The sequence below is a fragment of the Eptesicus fuscus genome, chromosome 9 (genome assembly GCF_027574615.1).
Source record: "Eptesicus fuscus isolate TK198812 chromosome 9, DD_ASM_mEF_20220401, whole genome shotgun sequence".
In the NCBI taxonomy this organism is placed as follows: Eukaryota; Metazoa; Chordata; class Mammalia; order Chiroptera; family Vespertilionidae; genus Eptesicus; species Eptesicus fuscus.
In genome coordinates this window covers 42,684,899-42,705,355 of record NC_072481.1, presented here as the reverse complement: position 1 = coordinate 42,705,355, position 20,457 = coordinate 42,684,899, and the positions used below count along the sequence as shown (strand labels likewise).

General features: G+C 37.5%; 1 protein-coding gene across 5 annotated transcripts in view; it reads right to left on the bottom strand.

The window, feature by feature from the left end:
- NFIA (nuclear factor I A) overlaps positions 1-20,457 on the bottom strand; it is a 365,771-nt gene that overhangs the window by 123,072 nt on the left and 222,242 nt on the right. The gene's annotated exons all lie outside the window — the stretch shown is intronic.

The window sequence follows — 20,457 nt, the reverse complement described above, 5'->3', positions numbered from 1 at the left end:
GACCATAACAACTGGGATGAAAACACCCTACCTAAGAGTCAGCCTGGATAGCTAAATTCCATAACAGTTTTAAACACGATTTTCTAAAGAAACATTTGATGGGGATTAGCTATCTATTCATTCAAACCAAACAAGATTTAAAGATGTTCCCTTCATTTCTAGAGGAACCATTACGTAAATCTTTAAAAAGCTAGACTAGAAGAAGTAAATCCCTTAAAAACTATTGAAACATAAAAATAAATTCTTTGAGCACAGATAAAATTTAGATTTGTTTCAAGAACAAGAGTTTTTTGTAGTAAGATTGATTCTTTTCTTTTTTTTTTAAGAAAAGATAAATTAATGGTACAAAATTAAACTTTTAATTTTGTATCTGTTTCATTTTTTCTGGATGATTTGTTTCCTTTATGATATCTGCTTATTCATTTTTATAGTATGTTTAGGAACACAGGGACATAAAACATAAATGGCAAGGAATACTAGTAGATAATTGATGATATGTCATTTCCCTCTCTGCCTCTAAAGTCTTCTCATTCTGTCAGCCTCACATAGGTAAACCTAACTGAGAGATCTGTCTATTGAGTTAATGTAACCACCTGCTTTAAAATTAGGGCCAAAGGAGAAGTTGATGGCTGAGGGGAATTTTTTAAAATAACTGTTCTTTGAAATAAGGAAAACACCTTTAAAAAAAATACAACGTAAGAAAAAAGACCAATCTGAATATGCCCACTATGTAGGGGAGGCAAGTTTACTTATGGCACATTTTACACAACAAAAAAATTGTCAAGTGTCATAGACATAAATACATGCAAAAATTATCATGCTTTGAATTATAAATGTGCCTAAAAATTATTATTTTTCCTTTGGTTAACATTTGATTTCTGCATAAGAAAGATATTTTTTAAACTTAGATTTAAAAGAAAATTTTCAGTTTTTAAGATCAAATACACAATCTCTGATATTATAGGTAAATAGCTCTAAGTTTTAGGATATCTGATAATCATAAACTTCTTGGTAAAATAAAATAGCACCATGTATGGTGATGGATGTTAACTAGAATTACTGTGTGGGGGGGGTGTCATTTCACAATCCTCCTATCTAATACAAGAGTAATATGCAAATTGACCATCACTCCAATACACAAGATGGCTGCCTCCATGTGGACACAAGATGGCCGCCACAAGATGGCCAGCAGGGGAGGGCAGTTGGGAGGGACCAGGCCTGCAAGGGAAGGCAGTTGGGGGGCGATCAAGCCTGCAGGGGAGGGCAGTTAGGGGTGACCAGGCCGGTAGAGGAGGGAAGTTGGGGGCAACCATGCCTGCAGGGAAGGGCAGTTGGGGGGGACCCAGGCCTGCAGGGGAGAGAAGTTGGGGGGGACCAGGCCTGCAGGGGAGGGCAGCTAGGGGTGACCAGGCCTTCAGGGGAGGGCAGTTAGGGGTGACCAGGCCAGCAGGGGAGGGCAGTTAGGGGCAATCAGGCTGGCAGGGGAGCAGTTAGGCATCAATCAGGCTGGCAGAGGAGTGGTTAGGGGGTGATCAGGCTGGCAGGCAGAAGCGGTTAGGGGCAATCAGGAAGGCAAGCAGGCAAGCAGTTGGGAGCCAGCAGTCCTGGATTGTGAGAGGGATGTCCGACTGCCCGTTTAGGCCCGATCCTACCTGGATGGGCAGTCAGACATCCCTTGAGGGGTCCCAGATTGGAGAGGGTGCAGGCTGGGCTGAGGGACACCCCGCCCCCCCCGTGCATGAATTTCGTGCACTGGGCCTCTAGTTGTATATATATATATATATATATATATATATATATATATATATATATATATATATATATAGAATCATGTACACCTGAAACTATTGTAATGTTATATGTCAATATCTCAAAAAAAGAAAATATTTAAAAAAGAAAAAAAATGTATATACACCACAACTTAAAAAATGACAAAATTTCATTCAAAGAGTTGGTTAAGAAATTTCACCTCCCAAGGTACCCACACCCAGGTATTTAGTTGACTGTTATTTGGGAAGGGCCTAAGGTGTTGTCTCTTGGATTAAGAGAACTGAGAAGTAAAAATAGATAAATCAATAAAAGTTCTCTAACATGGTCTTGGCAAAACAGGCTCTGACACCTTTTTCTATTGTGACAATATTCAGATCACATTGATCCTCCAGACCATAACAAATGAAATCCAACCACAATGTACATTAAGTTTAACTTAAAACACATATAACAATGGCAAGGAAATTCATAGTGGAATAGGAAAAGCTGGGTTGAGCTCCAGCTCTTGCTCATCTCTGTCTGTGTCACCTGACTGTGAGCTGATACTTGTTTCAGTTACAACCTTTTGCATCCCTTATTTTAAGGACAACTTAACATGAATTTCTATACAGAATGTGAACACACATACATTAATCCTGCTACCAAAAAAAAAAAAAAAAAAAAAAAAGCAAGCAATATAATTGAAAACTAAGTTTAGTTTGTCACAAGGCAAGGGCTTGGGAGGCGGTAACCCCTGTATTCATCCATTCAAACTCACCCTGTTTTCATTGCCCTTTTTCTTCTGTCTACCTCTTAAATGCTGGTGTTCTCCAGGGTTCGTGCTCATCCCTCCATATTTTTTTTTTTTTTGCCCTAAGTTTATCTTCTCTATTCCATGATATCAGCTACCAGGCTTGATTGTGATATTTGTGAAAGCTAGAATAATATTTGTTTCCTTCTCCATTGTATTTAATGCCTGGGACAAAGCAGTTAGTGAGTATTTATTGAATGAGTGGATGAATGAATCTATTAGCCAATGACTCTTAAATCTTTATCTTTTGCCTTGATTGCTCTCTTGGATTCCTAACACATGAATCAAAATGTTTATTGCATATTTCTATCTAAATAGCTCACGGGTAGCCTCAGATCCAACATGTCCAAAGCTGAGCTCATTTTCTTCTCCCCAAAACCTGTTTTTACTCTTTTGACTTTCCTATGTCAATGAACCATCCACCGTTCATCCGCTTTTCTCTTTTGGTGTCATCCCTGACTCCTGCTTCTTACAAACACCCACATCCACCTAATCCCCATGGATTCAATTTCTTACTATTTCTTGACTCCAGGTACAACTCTGTCTCCCTCGTATGATTGTGGCTAAGGCTTTTGCCAATTCTCCAACTATGTTCTTCATCATCAGTCTTGGCTTCTCTTCTAGTCTATTCTCCACTCTGTAGCCAGAGTTGTCTCACTAACAGGCAAATCTGATGATTCATTAATTTATTCAACGAGTATGTATTGAGCCCCTACTGTGGGCCAGGTGTTTGCCAGGGGTTTGAGATACAGTCCTACCTTCAGGAAATCAGAGTCTATGATTAAAGACAGCTGATAATGTAAAAGAAACAAATTATTTTAAAAATTATAAATGGTATAAATGATATAAAGGAAACAAACAGGAAACTCTTTAGAAAGAGTGGTTAAGGAAGGTCTCTCTTAAGAGCTGACATCTGAAAGATACTAAAGAGACAGCCAGGAAAAAAGGGGGCAAGAGCTCTCCAGGCAGAGGGATTGGCATGTACAAAGGCCCTAAGGTAGGAAAGAATGAGGTGTTGGAGCAAGCATGTCAAACACGCTGCACGAGTTTGACTTGCTTGTGTTGTAGAATCCAAGAAAAATCCAAAGTGTTCAGCAATCACTACCCTGTCAGAAATCTTGCAAGAGCCCCGCAAAGAGTTCAGGGTACAGTAACAAACTCCTTCACATGGACTATGACCTCCATGTAGCTTCTGTTTTCCTCTCTGGGCTCCATTTTATCTTTTGTCTCTTGCTTCCAGCCCTACTCCTTGGCCTAAGTGAACACACGTACCTCCAGGGCACTGGTTCAGCCCCTGCCCTCACCCTGATCCTTCTTTCTGGACTTCCTATCATTCTTACTCTTTGTTTGACCAACTCCTACTTGTCTTTAGGACTCAGCTTTGTTGAAACCTCTATCAAAAGCCTTCCCTGGTTACCTCACTGCTGGAGAAGACTCCTTTTCTCTTTTTGGGATATGGACCTGATGTACTACGTGTGGTTCTAATCTAGGACTTAGGACACTAAATTGCAGTTTTGTCTTTTTCTCATATTAGATTGTGAGCCCTTTGAGAAAGAGCATTGTCTGTATCTCCAGCACTCCAGGTCCTAGCATAGTGTCTGGTATCCAGTGAGCACTCCAGAGATGCCTCTGTATAAATACAACTCAGATCAGGCTCAAGTATGTGTGTTTTCATCTTTATAAAAGTGTAAGCAGAATTTTTTTTCTGTCTCTTTCTCTCTCTCAGCTCCAGCAAGCCAGTGTGCATCTAAAAACTATTAAAATGAACCATCCAAAGAGTCCCTCCAAACTAAATAGGACAAGGACAGGATAGACAAACCCTTTAGATGAACCTTCTGATCAAGAAGGTGCCATCAGGTTCTCTGAGGAGAAATGTCTGGGGTTGTCCTATTATTGTGATTATGGTTCAAATTTTGGGAAACCAAGGAAAAACAGAGTTGAAGGGCAGCATTATTTAATAAACATAAGAGAGAGAAAAACCCAACTACAAAACAATTTAGTCTGAAGCTTAAACTAGGATCTTGTGTGATCCTGAGAAAGTCGCTGCCAAAATAATAATTTGATCCTCCTTTCCCACCTAGCAACCTTCCTCAAAGGTTTATTTTAGGAGAATGTGTGTAATTTAGAAGGTGAAATATATACGAATGTACAATAACCAGAAAAATAAAAATAAAGAGAGTTATTTCACAAGTCCTGATAGAATCATCTCTGCACAGTATTATGAGATTATCAGAGGGCCTTGACTACTTTAACTTCACAATGTTTCCTCAGGGAAAGGTCTGTGTAAACATGCCATGTAACTTTGAATGACTATGAAACTGGTTTTGTTCCTTCACCAATTATTTAGAAACCCACAGATCCAGTGGAAGACAGCCACGAAAAATGAAACCTAAGAAATGATGGAAAAAATGACATGGCTAATGTAATTACTAAGCGAACCTGAGCAGATTAATATTTTGTTCTCACTAACACAAACCAAGTCATAAAAATGACTTTCGGGGAAATAACACTAATCTGGGAGTTCTGCTTTATGGCAAAATGAGAGGAAAATGGAAAAATATATAAAAAGGTAAATTTAAGTAATTCTGAATTGAGATGTTAGCATGAAAAGATCTTCAGTTGGAGAGCTGATTAAACATTCCCCAAAGGTTCCACGATTTACATTTTGAATAGAGTCTCTCAGAAATGAGTGCAAAACATATACTTTTGTTAAGCACATCATAGATGGAAAGCCGGATTGCGTAATGATCTGACTCTCCAATTCTGAACGAGTGTTCAGGAGCAATTCAGAGGAGACTGAAATAAGGAGCACATCCTTTTTCGTTTTATATAAAATGGCTAAAAAAGTTCATTCACTGAGGTCTTGTTCAGTGAATTCCCAATTAGAGTGGAGATTTCAATACCTTGGAGTCAGTCCTACTCACAGTGGGGAGAGATTAGCTTTTGAAGAGAGGCAGGGATATGAAAAGCTGAATTCTTTTACGGGTGGTTAAGAAAAGCAGCTCTCTTTACCTCGATGATATCAGCAGTTATGGAAAATGCCATTATATGGGAACCGAATTTCATCTCATTAAGGAACTGAACATCTATCTACCTTTAAACAGGCAGGAAAGGCGGAGGGGGGCGGGGCGGGAGTTCGATTTGTAGAAAGACAGGTAACCTTGCAGAACTGTTCAGAGGTCATGCGAAGAAACAGCTGGAAAAGAACCATCCAGAGGGGTTGGCCTTTAAAGACCTTCTGAATGTCCATGGAGTAGAATGAATGTACTGAGGAGGAAAGTTTACACACCCTGTGGTGTTTTGGGTTGTCCTGTTGGGATAGCAAAAGACTCCCAGCTCTAAACGATGGAGTCTCATCTGGCTGATGGATGCAGGGCAACTACAACACACAAGTCGCTGCAGTGAAAAGAAGGGATCTCCATTCTATTGTCCCTATGTAAATAAGGTTCCATGGAGGGCAAAGACAGGCCAGTGGCTGGGCCTTTCTCGTGTGTACTTCAGGGCTCCTCAAAGGGAAAAGAGCTCCCTCACTCTCACACTATTTATATTCCCCAAGTATTTGGGATTGCCTGTGATGAGCTAAATCCTGATGACGCTGCTCTCACAGAACTTACATACTCGTCCTTCTAAAGAAGAGTTCCCCTCAGCAATACTGCTCCTCCCTGGAATTTCAATTTCTCCTCTGTGAACTCCTTACTGGAGTATAAGCCACCTAAGGGAAAGGGATTCCCCTCCATCGTCTGCCCTCTGGACCCCGCCAGTGCATTTCGGGTGTGCTCAGTCAATACTGCTAAGTTAAGCAGAACTTTTTCTCTACTTGTCTTCTGGCATAGCCTTTTTCTACTTTATCAGACAGGTATTTGTTTACCTGCCTTAGCTCTGCACTCCCACCATAAACTGGGCAAGGGCAGGGTTGTGTCTCGTTATCTTACACTGCTCACAGGGCCTTGCACAAACCCTGTTCTAGTTGTGTAATAAATATTTACTCAGTGATTCAGATGAGCGACTTGAGATACCCTTATTTGGTAGCCCTCTAAAGCAAAATATAAATTATTATTAGTTTATCTCCAATATTTTGTTTCTGTACTTTTAATTTGGAATATCTTAGAAAACAGGTCTTGGGGGAGATGGGCTGGGGATTTATTCCTGCTGATCCATTAAGCCCAAATTCTAAAATTTTAATCTGATTTTTTTTATTACACTGACTATTTAAATTATTCTACCATTCAATGATGACATTTGAAAATTATTTATTTTATGAGTAATTCCTTATTTAAAACAAATGCTAATAGTTTAGACATTGTTAAGAAAGAACATAGAAGCCATAAAAATACACACACATGCTGTTTGTGTGATTCATTTTCATGATGGTGGAGGAAATTTCATTTGGTTGTCTGTTTATGATAAACATTAAAAGATTGACATACGGTGTGGACTGACAGTAAGACTGAAATATTTCTATGTCTAGAAAGTTGTGTCTGAGAATATATAAAACAAAGAAATGACAGTTGCCAACTAATGATATGGATGAGGTGTTTTGAGATTTTCAGATGAAAAGGATTGTTATAAATGCATTTATAATATGGTTATGATTGTCGTTCTGTTTATCACGACACATCAAGGAATTGGCATTAGTATGGAAATAATGTCTTAGCTTAAAAGAAGGATGAATCAAAAAGAGGTTTTAGAAGTATGTGTCATAGGACTGATGTACTGTTGAGTTCCTTCTTTTGTTGCTCCCAATTTTCCTGCCCTGCTCAGGTGCAGGTATTCAATACAGAAACCTAATCTGTGTCTTTGTTTGTTTGTTTGTTTGTTCTGCCGTATCCATAAAGATAAAGTCAATATTTGGTTTATTGTTTTCATTCAACAAATATTAAATGCTTATTGTATGGCAAGCACAGTCGTAGGTCCTATAGTTACAACTAGAAATAACAAAAGTTCTTTATTCTCTGGGGCTTGTATTCCCAGTTAAGGAAAATGTTTATGCCAAGATTCGCAGTAATGTATTTAATCTAAAATTGGGTCTTTTTATAAGACCTTTCTAGGAAAACTTTAACAACTAGCAAAGACTAGCAATGTCCTTCTGTCCCGAGTCTGCTGGCTGTCCAGGCATGTCCATGGTTGACAGCCACTGACCACACTTCCCAGCCTCCCTTACAGTTCGGTGTGGTCACTACCGGAAAGTGAATGGAAGTGATACAATCAGCTTCTACCCCACACATCTGAAAGGAAATTCCTGCCCCACAGATACTCTCTCTTCCTCTTTTTATGAGCTAGAACAGTTTTGGCCATGCAGACAAAAGAGTGTGTCCATGGAGTAGCAGAGCAATGAGAGAGAGGGAAACTGAGACCCTGAATGACAGTGTGGAGAACCACCATCCTGATCATTTAGAAGAGTTCCAAAAAAAAAAAGATTTGGGTAGATTATAACTACTCTATTTTTTTGGTCTCTTTGTTATAGCAGCATAGTACTTACCCTAAAACTCATAAATTGTCAAACTCTCCCTTTAGAATATAAAGTGTCACAAATTAGCAGCCCACAGGCCAATTCCAGTCTGCAGATATATTTTGCTTGGCTAGTTAGCACAGTAATTTTTTTTGCATATGAATGTTTTTAAACTGGGCATGAGCTTACAAATATACAACACACCTCAATACTCCTCATTGTATTTCATTTATTTAAATGATTTATAAGGCCCCTGTAGGTACATAAATTTGTGATGCCTACTAGGTATCTTCTCTCTACTTTAATCCACTAGGATAGATGGATGGTTGGTATTTTTTCATCTGGTGAAAAAGCCATAAGTATTTCATGAGTTCCTTGAAAAAGGTTAGACTTTTTAGTTAGGTATTTAAAGCCCTTCAAAATCTGGCTTCTAGTATATCTTCTCAGTATTATCTTCTAACACAATCCAAATATATGCAAAATAAAGGTGTCTATAGTAAAGTGAGTTTGGAAAACTCTTGGAGGATGACAAGAAACATTTACATGTTAAAGCTCCTGAGCGTTCCAACATTATTTAACTCCCTATTTCCCAAAGAATTTGACAAGGATATCATTGGGTTTTGGCAAATGCTATTCTGTAGATACACTGTTTGGCTCCTTTTCCTATTTTCCCCCTTTGCTGTATGTACCAATGTACTGAGGGGAAATAAAATCTGAACTCTTTGAGCTAATTAACAATTTTATGCAAGGCCAAGGACACTATATCCTCACTTGCAATCATTTAAACATATCTACATTAGAAAAATGTATCAAACTGGTAACAGGTATTATAAAGTTAGGCAACCTATTTTTAAAAATTATACATGGAACCTCTCTCGGTTGTATTAATTTTAATGAAAAGTATAGCTCTCATTTATCCAATAGTTACAATGTGTTTGGTACTCCGCTAAACACTTTAGATACATTAGCTCTAATTATTTGTGCAACTTTGTGTAGTTGGCAATATTAAGTTCAGAGAGGTTTAAGTGATTTGCCTATAGTCACACAGCTAGTGACAGAATTAGGATTAGAACTAAACAGGTTAACAGGTTTGTTTAGTTCTTTTATATAATAAATTATATTTCACTTTAATCCATCATAGATTATACCAGAGACTTGATTATCTAGTTTAACTCAAAGGCCTTGTCACATCTTCACCAATTCCTGTAGTTAATAAGGGAAGAATAGTATTTCAATTAATTAAATTTGATTGCTCAATGATTTTACATAAAGAGCGTTTATAAGTTTGAGTTATTAGGCAATTAATTAAAGGACTATGTTTAATATATATCAAAACATCTAACTAAAAAGTGAAAGATATCTTTATTTATTTGTCTGTAAATATCAGATGTATCACATCATGAAATGACCTGGAAATGAAGATATCTTAAAGATCACCTGGAGCGATCATCATTGTGTCATAAACTTTTAGACTAATAAAATTAAAAGGTTTGGTTTTTAAAAATTCTTTTCATATGTTTACTTTCCTGTAACTTCTCATTTACTTCAATTTTGTCCTTCGGACCAGGCAGAATAAATCGCTCTCTCTTCCATTTTGCCACTCTTTGAGTATTTGAAGATAGTCCCTCAATCCCTAATTTTCTCTCCTCCTGAATAAATATCCTTTCTTTCATTGTTTTGTCATGCCAACAAACTAATTTCCCCTAAACATTTAGAATCATGCACTTATTAAGCCTATAATAAACAGAAATAGGTGTTTTCCAAGTGGACCCAACTACAAATTAGTTCTGTGCAAGAACAGAGGAACACTTGCATCAGGAAAAAAAATTTTAAGCACCATAAAAAAAGTTTTTTAAAAAATAAAATTTTGCTTCATGCTAGAAAAAGTAAGTTCCACTATAATTAGCATAAGATCTGTATTTTATAAATATTTAAAATGATTTTATTTTTAATGCACCATAAACTTAAAAATATTTTTAATTTAATCTGCTTTTGAACTAAAAAGGGTAATAAACAACTTCATTGTTTTTATGTTCTGAATAAAAGTTTTTCTCTAAACTTGGACAGTAACTTCATAATCTGCAAATGGATCAAATTATTTGTTATAGCTTCAGTTTCTGCTTATGAACTCTTACATATATTAGGGAAAAATAAGGAAATTTATTCTCTGAATACATCAGAAAATGATTACCTTAAATGAAACAGACATGAGATTGGATCACCCGAGGGCTACCCTGGTTTATGGATATAAAACAGCAAAACGCCTTAATGCCCATTGTCCTGTTCTTCCTTTTTAGGTTTAATTCACATGGCTGTGAAACCACATACAAGGAGCCCTGCTTGCTAACCCACCTGAGGACACAGGCAATGACAAGGAAAGAAGATGACCAGGGGCCATGTGCTAATTTTAAGACACTCAACACCGATTTTGATTCACCAAGCATGGAAAGAAAATCATTCACGAACCAAGCAGTGTATTTAAAAAGAGTCCTTGCAATTACTTTTCTAAGACTATGGGGGGAGGGGGGGATTGATTGCAAATAGGTAGATTTAGTTTTCAAAATATATAATAAAATTAGTTAATGTTTAGAACCACAAAATACAAAGAACGTTCATGTTTTTAGAAGTCATTTGCTTGGTGCAATTCTTATTCACTTAACCAGCAATTACTTACAGATGCCATAATTCACAATGCTTATTAAATTATAGACTCCATATTATACATTTCTGCTGATACTGTGGCATGCCACAAATCGTGTGGGCCACTATACTTTGAAGTTTGCTGGCTTAGCACAAATACAAAGTATTTTAGAAGTACCAGGAAATTCTTTGTGAGATATAACAGAAGGAATTAGACTGTTCAGGCCATGTCGTGTTAGCACAATGGAGCAACACTTTTAAGACTTTAAAGTCATGTAATACAATTCTAGGCTGGATTTTTCTTGTTAAAAAAAGTAGAATGGGAGTGCTCGGAAGAGAAAAGGGCCAATATTTGACAACAGAAATCAGCATAACCTTTTAACTGCAGCAGCCATGGGTGACTGCCCTTTGACCTTGAAAGATTATGTGGGATTTCAATGACAACAGCTGGAAGTGAGCATGTGTGAATAGAGAACACAGATCTGAGGCCTGGTACAAAAGACTGCACAATCTCTGCCTAGATCAGAGTGCTGATTAGAAATTGTTTCCTGGTCCTGGCTTAATAGAGTGTGATAATGAAAGTTGTGTTTTGTGTTTTTTTTAAATTCTTTAAGCAAGAAATCATTGGTGATTTCTGCCAGTCCCATTCTTCCCTTCAGCTCTTCAAATCTGGACTTTTCATATGAAACAGGCCCATCTTTCTTAAGGATATGGTTACAAACAAAACTTTGTTTTACAAGCTACTTTCATAGACAAAATTTCTTGAGTTCCTCTCCTGAGTTTTAAAAATTGTGGCATTTCACATACAGTATCATTATTTTTTGTTTAAGATCTGTCACGCACAGATACACCCACAGGCACACAACTTAAATGAGAGCATAATGGAAGTGGGAACTGTATCTCTCTCATCCTTTTAGTTCTACCATTTGTACAATGTATAACATATGGTGGGTCCTTAGTACATGTGTGACAAATGAACAAAGAAACAAATATTTCTTCTTACCCACATATTCTTTTTGTTCTTCTTGAGATACAAAGGTAGATTCCTACACAACATTTAATAATTTCATTGTTTTCTTGAACCAATTTCACATATAGGATAGCAATGTTTTTGTGAAGTCTTTAGGCATGTTTGCCCAACAAGAACAGATGAAACAGATAATTACTCCCTTTCAAAGAGAAGTTAACTTAACCTAGTAGATATGGTGATTTGACTGCTTGTTGAATGTGGTCATTTCAATCCGTAAGACTGTCAATGAATGACATTCAGTGAGCTGAAATGCACATAAACTGACGCAGATGCACTCTCAAGTTCCCATGTAGGATCCCCACACTTGCTGACATTGCTCTGAAACCACCAGAATATTGCCACATGATTACTGAAAGGCCATCGGGTTATGACTCATTTATGTTGTTTTGGTTTTACCATTCAGTCTTATCTTACCTTGCATTGCTCCGAATTTTGCTAACTACTCTAGCTCTGGATTTTGCTAACAACTCTAGTTTCTATATCAAATTAGCAACTCCCTAGCTTCAATAGAAGTTGACCTTTCCTTTATGCAAATAATACCCCCCAGTTGAACAAAAACCAACCTGGCTGCACAGTATGAAACAAGCAGAGGCTGGTGAAATTGACTTCCAAATCAGACATGGGTCGTCTGTCTACATCCTTCTATAGCAACTAGAGATGTTATTCCAAACAAGCCATGGGACAGATTGTTTTTCAGAACAGACTGAATCCATTTGCCATTTCAAAATTCTATAAACAGAGTATTAAGGAATTCAATTCCCACAGCAACTATATGGGCGTTGGCTTCGGTTTTATGGGAGTTTCTGCCAAGCTCACATATTTGTAGAACTATTGGTTTAGAGTGTCCTTTGCAGCTTAGAGTAAGAGGAACCGATGCCTGTGATCTCAGTTCACTTTAAGGACTGGGTCTTCTGGTGACAGGTATACATGATAAATGTTCCAGAAGGCTGACCTAATTTCCGCTGAAGTGAGTGTTTTGCTAAGAACATTCCCTCAGAGTGTTAGCTTGCAACCAAGGATTCAAACAAGCCAGTGTCCATTCTCTTTAGCGAGTTATTATCTTTGCTTATAAAAGCTTTCTTGAAATGCAGTTAATTCTGCTTCCCCAGCCAAGCTTCTCCAGACTTACTTGTGAACTTAAATGAGTTATCTATCTAATTAAAAATAAGTAATTATCAAACATAATAAGTTTCATAGTTTTTAGTCACTGTGATCAGAAAAAACAAAACACTCTAGGCTAAATATAAATCAAGGTAAACCTGCCATGTATTTGTCTTTTTCTCTTGCAAATGGATCAATATGGCAACGTATTCATTCATCTTGTCCTTCAAAAATTATATCTGCAAAGGATTATTTACATATCATATAGTAGGAGGTACAGTATTATGTAAATTAGAATCCTAAATATCCTAAGCCTCAGTTTCCTCATATGTAAAATGGCACTAAGGTTGTACCCACCTCCTAAGTTTATTGTTAGAAATAAGGAGATAATGCAGTTAAAATGCTTAGCAAAGAACCTACAGCAAAAAAAAATGATAGCTACTATTATAAACAAGAAATAGATACTTTATATCTTAGATCTTGAACCATGTAGGAAATTTTTAAAGAAAAAAAATTATTAAGTTCTTTTGATGTGGAATAATGTGATGTGTAAACAATGTGGGTGTTCATATAAAAGTTGTGTATATAAATAAAAATGTTGATAAAATAATTTTGAGTGGATTTTTTTAGTAAAATTGAAATTATTTTCTAAAGAAAAAACACAAAACCTATTAAAAATTAATCCTCTCACATGTTTTTGGCTTTTCTAAAATGAGATATAACAGTACTTCATTTCCAAGTTATTTTAAATAAATTAGGTGTAAATTTTAGGAATCAAATTCCTAAGTATAATCTTATTTATTTAAAATATTTATAAAATATTATTTATAATGCCTAAAATAATTTAAAATATAAATCTCTTCTATTCTTCAAATGCACATTGACCATCTTCATGGGCTACACATTATCCTAGATATGGGAATACATATTTTGGACTTATATTTTGGGGGTGATAAGGAATGGACCTTAGGACATTTTTTCAGATCAAGTTTTATCTAATTTTTTTTTCAGTAAGTAATATATAAGAGTATTTAGAAAAAGAAAGAGAAAATGACACTTTTTTTTTGGCCAGTTACACTTTACTTTTTTAAAGAATTTTGTTGGTTGAAATTCTTGTTGGTAACTAAATTCATGCTGCCTCTTTTAGAAAATAGGTATTTAGAAGTCTAATTTTGTTTTTCAGTATTTTTCAAATGAAAACTAAACTATTTAAAATGTGAAAATATTTTTGGATAGTATAAAAATACATACAAAATAAGCAATAGTAACTTTTAAATGTGGACATACCTTTTAGAAATGAATTGCCCTCTAGTCAAGCTTCAGCTCCTTACTTCAATTTAAACAGAGAGCCATCAGAAAGCATCATTAAAGAAAGGGTCTTGATTCCTTATAGCTTTAAATCAATGCTAAACGAATCTGCCCTTTTAGACCGAAGGATGATCGACATGTTTCACTTTACTGACTTTGATCACTGAAGCACTTTATAATACAGGCCATTTCCTTGATTTTAGGGAACAGAACCTTTGTTTGACTCACAGAATAGATGGAGTACATATATCTTAGACTCAGCTTTAGCTAAGTCAGAGTCCCGAGTTCTCGGAATTTCTGCAGTGTTTCTCATCAAGGGTGATCAGCATTTTGACGGGGACTCCTTCCTTCCAATGTTTAGAACGACCCTGTGTTCTGTATAACAGTTAGCATACCTGAATGCCAGCAACATTCCCTCCTTGTGACAAACTAAAAATGCCCTCACACATGTTTGAACACCCCTCAAGTAAGACCACATTGTCCCTTGGTGGACCAAACTCTCTATACAGTATATGAACACTCTTACTGATCTCATTAGGTATTTAATACTATGTAATTCTGCTCACTTCTGAACTGGCTATTGTCTCTATAATTAGAATGGAAACTCTTATAAACCAGACATTGATTATTACAATTCTTTTGAAATTCCCCTTCATTTTCAGTCATGTCCTCTACTCCTTACCCTTTCCCAAGTGTCTAGTTCAGGCATTATCATTAGAACTTGATTTTTAAAAAATGATTATATTTGAACTACTGCCTGTTTTATTTGGAGGCAGGGCTCTCATTCATATGGTCCACACATATAAAGCATACATTTAGGACTTTTTGTAAGAGTCTTGATTTCTAATATTGGCTTATGGTCTGTGTGTGTATGGGAACATGTTGGCCAAGCCTCTCTGATTTCCTCGTTGCCGAGAAGAAAATGCCCACAGTTAAACTCCCAGGAAGCACACACAGCACTTTGTTTATCCATGACAACATCATTGTTCCTAAAGGTCCATAGATTCTATAGAATATGAAATAACATGTAAAGCTGGAAAATAAATATGCATTCTGTTCTCTGCTGAAAGGATGTAGGTGAAATAAGAAGAGACACAGGGCCAAAATGACTCAAGTCGCTATTACTAAAACCAAACTAGCAACACTCTCAAAATAGGCAAGAAACAAAACTAAGCATCAACAGCTACATGCCATCAACCCAACAGGAATTCCAAAGAGGGCCTTTGTCTCCTTGCTCAAGAGGAGGACAGCTCCCCAAGCTCTAATATTTTTCCTCTAATTATTCCAATACTTTATTGAATAACTGTTATTTTTCCAAAAGTAAGAGCTAAGGGCAACTACTCAGGGCCCAGCTGCACGGAAGCCCTTCTGCTTTGTGATCACCAGGGTGCACTCCCTACACTCAATTCCTACCCCTAACATTAGGAAATCTATGAAATCTTCCCAGGTTATATGATAGTCACCAACCAGGTGGGAACCCTGTGTGCATGCTAGATTACGGATACATATGCATGTGTGTGTTTAATCTGATGTACTCCCTCAAAAACCCACACAGACAAAAGACTTTCTTGTCAGTTGTAAAATGTCAAGGCACTTGAAATAAAATATTTTTCACTAATAAGGCATTTCTGATCTTCAGTGTTGTCATTAGCAACAATGCCAGGAGGGACATGATTTGTGACTAATTTGAACATAGAGCCCTTCTGAACACAGCTGGTGAAGCCAATAGCATTCTGCTCTATTACACAGCAAATCAAATGAAAAAGTCAGTAAGCTCAATGGCCAATTTCTGAGGTTCCAACTACCATCAAATGGGTAAGGAAGAAGCTAAATGTAGTATTGTTTTTTAAAGGTGCTTTAATTATAATCCTAAAGTTTTCTCTACAGCCTAATTATTTCATTCAGCAAACATCTGATGATACCAACCTATGATAAACTTGGAGCAAATATCAATCCATTCCCTGTTCTTAAGGGCTCACAGTCTAGCCAAAACATCTTCCAAAGAAGAACCAGTGAGAAGGCTTGATTCACTCCTGCAAGACTCAACTGAAATGTCACCACCTTTGATTTCATTCTGTATCCTTGGAGCTCACAGGCGTCTACAATGTAGGCTCAGTAAATATTGATGACTGCCTGAGAGAAGATGAAAGTGTAAGTCAAATATAGGGGATCAACAAGGCTAACTCTATGGCTCAGGAGCCAACTGTGTATGCTGGGGTCAAGAGAGATGGCAAGTACTATTGCTAGATGAAGGTTTGAAAAGGTGATAGGGCCAAAATTTAGAGAGTTTCAACAAATTTGGACAGCATTCTGACCATAAGTAATGGTCAGTCTTGAATCATAATTTAATGTATTACTATTATTAGGGAAATATTTTTCCATAGCTTTTTATTTACTTTTATAAGACAGACATGGCTCTCATTCAATTACTAGCTTTATGACCTAGAGTACATTAATTAAACTTTCATTAATTTATCCAAAAAAACTCTGTTAAGTGCTTATTCTATTTCAGGCACTATGATAGGCATTGGGGTACATGTCTTTGACCTTCAGGTCTAGTCAGGAAAGCAGGCTGATGCAGACAATTACAATACAACAAGATAAGGGCTCTGAGAGCAGAGGAGTACACTAGGCTAGTCTGGCTGGGGTAGGGAAGGCTTCCTGGAAGAGCAGAGATGGCCCATGCAGTCCCCAGTAACTAGAAGGATTAGCACTATGAAGCGGGGAAAAGTGGCACAGTGTCTTCGTGGGTATAAGAATAACAAGTGACATAGCTAATATTTACTGAGAGCTCACTCTGTGCTAACTATTCATCTCAGCCTTTTCATGCGTTATTTTTAAATAATCTTCAAAGTGCTACAAGGTAGATATTACATCCCCATTTTAAAGATGAGGCAACTGAGGTACAGGGAGTTTAAGCAACTAAGTCAAGATAACACAGATAGAAAGTGATAGAGTTGGAATTTCAATTCAAGGAGAACTCATGTTCTTAGCCATGGCACTATCCCTAACTTCATGGATAAGAATACCTACCCCAGAGGCCCACATACTAAGAAAGGGCTCAGTAGATGATGACATGAATATCATCAATGTAGTAATACAAATCATTGACCTACAGGTATAACTATATATTTTTTTTCCTCACCAGATGATGGACCCAGATGATTCTATCCAAGTTGAAACTCAAGCATCAAAGGGAAGTATCCCTCATGGAACAACTCTGGGGGAAGGTCATTTCTTCCTCCATATCAGAACCACTAAAACCATGATCTCTTAAAGCAATTGTTAACCTTTGACGTCTTCCCCATACACATGGTTTTGATTCAGCCTTTCCTACTACTTACTTCACCATACTTTTGTTCTTAAGTGCAAGCTTAAAGCTGTACCACCTTAGTAGTAGAAGCTGTGACTGAACACTTGGGTGACAAAATTAGTAAAAAAAAATTATTTTTTGTTTATCCAGTGAGACTCTGTGTAGCATAAATCTTATTGCAAGGAAGTCCCAATTTGATATTTTTTTAAGTCAGAATGTTGGGGAGCGGGTCAGGAGTAAATTACAGAATGCCACTAAGAACCATGATTTGAGAATTCATATAGCTTTGCCAATCAAGTTAGATAATAAAGAGTTTTAATAAAGAACAACCTTGGAGCATAGCTGATATCTATGCTTTTACCTGAGAGCACATTAAGAGACATGGACATTGCATTTACAAAGGTCTTGTGTAGACAAAAGATGAGAGAGATTACAAATCTCTTGCTTCACCCTGGTTTACCTCCATGAACTCTACTTCTCAACAACCAAAGTACAGACCAATTGTATACCCACAGCTGCACCTATGTACCCACAAGGGTATGTAGCCAGGCTATCATTATCAGATATTTATCATTATTAATCTATTAGGTTGCCAGTGATGCAAAGAGTGCAGGTGTTACTGAATAGAATAGGTAACATATGGCTCTTCACACCTTAATGGCAGCCAACCTCTAGACAGAAGTGGACAACTTCTATTTTGAACTGGGTGAAAGAATTTGTATGAGAGCCTAGGCCTTGCTGCCAGACAGACATGCACTCAGATCCAAACTCTTCTCTACTAAGTGGCTGAGAACCGTGGGCAAGCAAGCTATGTGACCACTCTGGGCCCCGACTTTGTATTCTATTGCTGGCATGAGGATTCAATGAAATAATGCACAGACCCCAGCATAGTACCTGGCAAAAGCTGTAGACATGGCAGACGGATGCTATAGGCACCACTTCCTAATATTGCTGATGTTATGTCTAGGGACCTAAGACTTCAACAGTGATTCCAAAAGGCTCTTCACCATGTATGGAGGCCTTCAAGTATCAGAGAGGTGATTGGATTATTTCATAATACTAAAAATATTCCAGTAGTGAAGGCTCATAGAATATTAAAAGCATTAACAGTTAAGACTGCATAGCCTAGTAATTTGAAGAGAGCTCTATGTGTGTTTACTAAATAGATTAATGAACTATTGATGCCACAACATATATATACTTTGCTTATCAGATGGTATGCAATCCATGTTAGCTCTTCCTTTACCTTAATTCAGTGGTTCTCAATTGGGAGTGATTTTGCCCTCAGAAGACATTTGGCAATGTGTGGACACATTTTTGGTTGTCACTACGGGGGATGCTCCTGGCATCTAGTGGGTAGAGGCCATGGTGCTGCTAAGCATCCTATGATGCACAGGACAGCGACCCAGAAAATGTATCCCACCCAAAGTGTCAATAATGCTGAGACTGAGAAACACTGACCAAATTTTTACTCACCTCCAGCATGATCAAATTTTTAATCAACTTAAACTAACATAATAACTGAACACCTATTATTCATTAATTCATTCCACTGAAACTCACCGAGTGCCAGAATTGTATTAGTGCTAGGGAGACGGAGATGAAGACCTTCCCAGCAGGAACTTATAAGGGCACATAACAGGTGGAAACATCATGCAGGGATCACTACCAAGATGGAATCATGTATGTTCAAAGGGCAATGACAGCACAGAGTAAGTTTTAAATTTGTTTTAAACCTAGAAGAAGGTATAAGAGAGGGAAGGATGGTGGGCAGGAGGAGGAGAAGAGATGGAGGGAAGAAAGAAAAGAGAAAGGAAAGAAAACAGATGGTACATTTGGCTTGTGAGGGCTGGACTAGGAGCTGGGAATGCTGTTGAAACTGAAGAATCTGACATGCCCTTTCTTAATGGGGACACTACTGGCATTTTGAATAAGTCTTTACTAGACAGGACTATATAGAGCATCACAAGATATTTAGCCTCCCTAACACCCCCTTCCTTATTGCCCATATACCAAAGGGCAGTAAGATGCTTCCTCCCAGGCATTCTGACATGGGAGAAGCCTCTACTTGTTTGTTTTCAATCCCCAAACACCAGGACTACCTCCTCCTTTTAGCTTGGTTAAAGTATTGCAGAGCTCCTGAAGAGTAGGGAGTCTGCAGTAATGTGATCAGAGAGAAGGTGAAAATGGCAGCTCTGAGTGGAAGGAGGTTGAGCCCTCCATTTTCAGTGTTCTTTTCCTACTGTTGCACCATGGTCTTATCCTTGCTGCAATAGACTTGCTAAGGTCTGATACCACATCTATACAACCAGAAAATGTGGCCACCAGCCCAGCGCACTAAAGAGATTTCCAAAACACAAAGCAGCATTGAATTGATTAACATTTCACCTGAAACACATCTTGACTGAGCAACTCCAATTGGGTCTTACTTTATAAAACATCTCTGTCACTGTAAGATTCTCCAGGCATTCAAAGCAAATGGGTTTAAAAACTGACTTCCACTTTATTAAAAAGTTAAAGGGAAGCAATTCATGAAATCATTCTATAAAATAGAAAGGAAGGACATATCTACCTAAATCCCTATACTTCTGAAGTCTTCTTTCACTCCTTGAACCGAGGAAGACTTGTTACTAAGTCTTTAGCATATATAAACCTGTGTGTAAATTTTCCTGTTTTTCTCTCTCTCAGTTGAAAACAAGAGGGGAAAAATGGAGGAAGAAGAGAATCTTCTACATGCCTAGAAATGTGAAATGTTTTAAAGAAGAATCATGGATAGATTTGTGGGTCAGGGAGCTTTTTTGGTCGTGGGCATGGGATGGGGGGCGGGAGGAGGGCGGAACTAAAAATTACCCCAAATAAAAGATATTGGGTCCTGATATTGAAGAAGAGATCAAGGTGCCAGGAGTCATAGGAATAACATGTAGGGAACATAAACTAGTGGTGCCTTAGTATTCAATCCCAACACAGCCTTTCTACACAGACTGGCACTGGGCTCCACATAAGTACCTTGATGTGCAGAGTATTTGAGCTCAGATGAGAGCAGTTAAATCCTTTAA